Source organism: Punica granatum, chromosome 7 (genome assembly GCF_007655135.1).
Source record: "Punica granatum isolate Tunisia-2019 chromosome 7, ASM765513v2, whole genome shotgun sequence".
NCBI classification, from domain to species: Eukaryota; Viridiplantae; Streptophyta; class Magnoliopsida; order Myrtales; family Lythraceae; genus Punica; species Punica granatum.
Window position 1 is genome coordinate 9,650,387 of NC_045133.1, and position 6,000 is coordinate 9,656,386.

The following is a 6,000-nucleotide window of genomic DNA, read 5'->3' on the forward strand; positions in this document are numbered from 1 at the left end:
CCATTTTTCAATTTTGTACCACGTTAAATATGAATAAGTTTCTTCGTTAATTTGGACGGATTTTTCTAACATGGCATCGTTAAGTGTCTTGTTATTTATGAAATTTGACATATTGAGCTCATGAATCAAAGAAAAAACTTAAAAGAAAAAAAAAAGCAAAAGCAAATTCAAAATCCCAAGTGGAACGGGATGAGAAGTGGCCAGCGGTGGTGGCCTCTCAAAGGCCCCCACCGCCCCTATAGGGTTATTGGGAAGCGAAGCTAGAAGCAGAGGCGGCCGGTGATGGGGGCTTCGTCGGCGGCCGTTGCCCCAAATCGAGGTCACTAAAGAGACCCCCACAAGAGTTGTGGTAGCCTTTAGCAAGGCCAAAAGTGGGGGGCCGGCAATACCAACCCCTCCACAACTCGCCCCAAAACTGCCCTAGAGTCGGATGTCGCTAGGGAGTCGCCAACAATGGCAACCTCAACTGGGATGTGATGGTCGATGGTCAGATTGGGGGTGATGGCCGCTAGTGGGGCTCCCTCCGCTAGCCCCATGTTTCTCCCATTTTTTTTTATCTTTTTTTTTTTAATGTATGACTATGGAGCTGCACTTGAGGCCACCATCCCTTTCAAAGTAGTCGACAATCGATAAGGTTGCCGAAAACCCCGATTGGGGGAACATAGCTTGCTGGTGAGGCCGCATTGCTCGTCGACTCTCCTCCTTTACAACTTCTTCTGTAATTAGGGTTTTTGCTTTCTAATATTCTTTTTTTATACATTTTCGAAATATATTTTTGTTTAAAAAATCCTTTTTGGCCCCACTTGCCTAGTCACTCTGAGCCACATGGCATTGTTAAGTGTGTGAGCAAAATCTATCCAAACTAACGGCAAGAACGAAATTGTGCTAAATGTGATGTCAAATTGAAAGTTAATATATTTTGTGTAAATAAAAAAAAGGAAAAAATCACACCATACATTATGATTTCTAAAATAATTTCACCACACATCATATTTTTAAAAAAATTAACGACATGTCACGAAATTTTTTAAAATTTTTACTGCACATCATATCGTTACTTTTCCATTCAAAATTGAATTAAATGGTAATGTTACGATATTTTCATGAATAATTTTTCACAAAAGAAAACTTAAGAGATTTAAGATAAAATAAAATGAAAAATACAAAATGTGTTAATCTCTCTCTTTAAAAAATAGGAAAAAGTATAAAAACTTCTCTATATGGTTTGAACTGAAGACAAATTGAAAGATGTGGTTTGTCTATGAACAAATAACACTTTGTGAGACATAATAAATCACACCGTTAATTTTTTCATCACTTTTGATTCTCAAATTTTTATTTTTATTATTATTATTATCCTCAAACTTTTAACTTTTTTCAATTTGATCCTAAAATTGACAAAAACAAAAAAAACAAAAAAAGGGAAGGGGCCAACAACCTCGACCCCACTACCGAAGTCACATGCACCGATAGAGATAGAGGATGCCGACGTCTGTGGAGGTGGGGTCGAGGCAGCAGATTGGCAGCCCCTGCCCCCGAATCGATCGGATCTCGAACTCGAGATCCCGGTCGATTCGCGGGCTGGCGCCAGCCTCGTGGCCCCTCCTACTCGATCCACCGCCCACTGGTGCGTCCAAACGGTCGATGCCCTCGCGGTCAACCTCCGAAGTTGCTTGGCCATTCCGTTGGTTGGTCATCTCTTCCGAAAGATCATACTGCCCGCTGTCCGTTTGTTCCTCTTCAGATAACCGGAAATACTCTTCTCCTGGTCCGTCCTTCCTCCTCCTCCTAATTCTTTTGCATTCCAGCCCCAATCCTACGCCCACAAACTATTCTGTAAAATGCCCCTGACAGTTCGTTTGCTTCTTCCTCCTCCTAACCTGTACCTCTCTTACATGCCATCCTTTTGAATGGCCACATCTTTGACGGGCCCCTCAAATCACCATGGTGATATATGTGATGTCCTGATACTGAATTTTGCACCAAACAGGTGATCTGAGTCTCGATTGATTGCATCTGCAATTTCTTTTCTTTTTCTTTTTTTTTTCCCGTGTTATCCATTTGAGTATGGCATGTGTTTTTACATAATTGATTTGGGTATAAAATAATTTTCCTTTATTCTTATGCATGATAAGTGCTCGTTAAAATGCTTCTGTTGTTCCTTTTGTAGGCTATTTGAAATTGTTATCTGTTTCTTTTATAGTAATAAGGGAAATGCTTGCACCTTCTGTTGTTACATTTCACTAAAAGGATTACATTTCTGTCTTGTAAGCCTACCACTGCCTCGAACTGTTAATGCTCAAAAGAATGATTGAACCAGGGTCAAGACAGTTGATTGAACTGTTAGAAATGAATGCTCGAGAACCAACTCTAATTTTCCTACTGTAAAAGGCAAGAGCTGGTAGTTCATTCTTCCTCACAGCGAACTTCAGCAATGGCAGAGCTCTTCTCTGTTTGCTTCCTTCAGAATTTCTTATTTGATTCCCGTCCTCACTGTTAAGTCGGGATATGCAGGGGCAGGGAAGATGTCTGGGTCGGGACCAACAAGTTTCCAGAAAGATAGCCCATCAGTACATCTGCCCAAAAGGACTAGGACCACAGGGAGCTGCAAACAGCACCTGTGTTTGATCTAGAGAGCTGACCTTGTGGTCGTTCTACAGAGCTGGGATTGTTGAGTTCATGGCCACCTTTTTTTTTCCTCTGCATTACCATCCTCACTGTGATGGGAGTCTCCAAGTCATGTTCCAAGTGTACCATAGTGGGTATTCGGGGTGTTGCTTGGGCATTTGGGGGCATGATCTTTGCCCTTGTCTACCGCACCACCGGTATCTCAAGTGAGTACAAACAATGGAAATTACCAGCCATTATTTATCTTTGCTTTTTTGCCCAGACATCAAGGGGTTTTCTTCTTCTTCTTCTTCTTGTTCTTTCCACAGAAGGATACATAAACCCGGCAAGTTATATTCAGGCTATTACTGGCAAGGAAGCTATGCTTGACACAGGCTGTGTACTACTTTGTCATGCAGTGCATTGATTTTGCAAGTGTAGGGCTGGGGTGGTGAAAGGGCTGCATGACTCTTCTCAATACATATTGCGTAGCAGTGGGGCCGACGTGGTGAACCACAGGTACTTTAAAGGTGATGGCCTTGGCCTGAGGTTATTGGCACCTTCATCTGCCACCAATGCCAAGAGGAATGCTTGAGAGTCTCTCATCCCCGTAAGTGTCTTTTGTGAAACTCATTGCCCTCTTTGGCTCTAAAAAATTATTTTGACAATGATCACTATTTTTCTGGCTATGTTTTCATACTCTATTTTTTCCATCTGCTGCAAGATCGCATTTGAATTGCACATGTGGTATTTTAGCATCTAAAAATGTGCTTAGTTTACCCCAGTAAGGCTACTGCTATATGTACTCTGGTATCTCCTTTGCTAGATTAATAAGTTCTAGAGCATGCAAATGATTTCTGTTATATCGTATGTAGCTTATATATAAAGCAAATAAGTTTTAGGAAGGCTTTCTGGTTGTGTTGAGCCTTTTATGTTGCTTTACTAACCTTATAGATATTGGAATGATTGTGAAAATATTTGCTAACACTGATTAATGGTGCATCTGTTCTCTCATGTAGATTTTAGATTGTTGTCCTTTCAATCACACACTTGATGTTTCCTTTCGCTTTGAGTCAGTGGACACTTCTTTTGGTAATATCTCATGACTTTGTTCTCTTTGCGCCCTGGGTTCAGGTTTAACTATTTTCATCCTCTTTGTTATTTGTGATTTATTATGTCATCCTAGCCCAGCATAAGAATTTTGTATAACAAGTTATCACTTAAGCTGCTGGTTGTCAAATCACTTGCTGACTATGCCTTTCAAGATCCACTCTTAAGGAGGTACTTTCTTGAAACTACTCTGCATGGTTTACTATCTATTATACAGCGTTGCTCTCTGGTAAATTCTGCAATGTAGTAGCCTGTATAGACTATTATTGTAAGTTACATCTCTGAAATAATTTCAAATTCTCTGAGTTCGCTATGCACAAATTTTCTTAACCTCCCCCATCACATGACTTTCTATGTTCATCACTTCTATTCTTTGCGGGCACGTTGTTCCCTGCCTGGTTTAATTGCTGTCTATGGAATGCAAGATCGGTGTTTTCTATTCCATCAATTTGCAGAGATATCAGTCCTGGTAGCCATATAGTATGATGGCATATTTTGATCTGGTTCTCGGGCCACATTCTAAATATGCTATCTACAACGGACAGGCTGCAGAATTGGGGCTACTTGGGACAAGAGAACTTGTGTGTGCTCTGTAAGGTTAGTGAGGAATTAAGAAGTCATGTCTTCTTCTCCTCCCTTTCTCAAAGGAAGTCTAGAATTGAATGCTGGGATTGCTTCTGTTAAACAGGACAGTGGGAGGTGGAGATGAGGAGCTTTTATCGGCACAACGATAGAATGGGAAGTCTCTTGTTGCAGCAATCAGGAAACTTTCATGGACTTATTATTCGTATATTGGCTGGAAAGAGAGGAACCAGTGAACTTATCAAAATAAGGAAGCCAGAGTTAATGATTTAATCACATCAAATTGTTGGTCTTGTTAGTGTGAGAGTAGCCTCTCTGCCTATTTTTGCTTCTAAGGCAGCTCTATGTCCTTTAGCTGGCTCTTTGAAGTTGAGGGAGTTGATGTAGTGCCTCATGAACATCTGTATATATTTGCTTGGGGTTGCATAGATTAAGAGAGCTGTTGTTCTATGATCTGCAGAGCTTGGAAGAGGAATCTCAAGATCATATATTGTTTCATGGAAGTTCAGAAAACTAATTTAATTTAGATTTTGCAGATGATGTTGATTTATAAAGATGTTCGAGACTGGGAAGCTGAGTTCGTGTTTGAAAAACAATGGAAGGGATAGTCTCTTGAGATGGTTTCTGAATTGCTATAGGTATATATTTTGGCAGGAAAGAAAGAGCTTTCCAGGGAAGAGGGTATTGAAGCTGATGGCATTGTTCTGCAGATTAGAGGAGTTTCTGTATTGCTGAATTTTGCTGTCAAAGCTAATTCTTTTCCTCCGCTTTTTTCTTTTGCTTTTGAGGGGTTGATGTAATTTTGGTGAACATTGCAAGCATTCAATTTCGTTAATGGAAGGTAAAAAATAAGCTACTGGGTTGAAAATGCCAATCTTTTCTAGCTAACAAGCATGTTGCATTTGCTGATTTAGTAAAATTTAAAATTATTATTTTTTCTACACTATAATTATGCATGAACAAATTTCTTGAGGATTATTCCCAAAGATTTATATAGTGACAAAGGCCATGCCTTTGTTTGAAATTTTTTTTGTACAGTTGTACAAAAACTTTCTTTTTTTAACAAAACCAACAAATTTTGTACAATTGTCGGAGGTTTGTGGGGCGACTGAATTTTCAGTCACGGGACCTAAGAATTTCCCTATCGTTTTGTGATGATTACATGACAGAGACGTTGGGGCATTCTATACATTGTCCACAAAAGAATGGAACGTTTTGTGATGATTACATGACAGAGACGTTGGGGCATTCTATACATTGTCCACAAAAGAATGGAAAGCAAAGGATGAAAATCATTCTGTGAAAAGGATTAGAGTGCATAATGATTATATTTTTTTTTACATAACAATATAGTAGTGTTGAGGACTCGATGTCTATTTCATTTTAATCTTTGTTTTACATTATTATCCACGCACATCATGGTCGACCGAATAAATAATATTATTTTATGCAAGACAAAGCTAAACTATATATTTAATTAATAGAAAATTGCCTAGTAAAAAGTGTAATAGTTTAATCAAGAAAACAAATGCAACCAATGCACGTGCAACGCACGTGCTATCACACAAGTATTGATAACATGTGCAAAGTTTACATTTTGTTTTGGTAATTAACCTAAAAAAAAATTCAAATGTCTACATTGATTTGGTCTCTCCTCTCTCCTTGCCCTCAAACTTTCTTACCAGATCAGACCCATCTTTT

General features: G+C 39.2%; 1 pseudogene; it reads left to right on the forward strand.

The window, feature by feature from the left end:
• Positions 1–2,509: 2,509 nt before the first annotated feature.
• Positions 2,510–5,173, forward strand: LOC116214380 (annotated as a pseudogene).
• Positions 5,174–6,000: the final 827 nt, after the last annotated feature.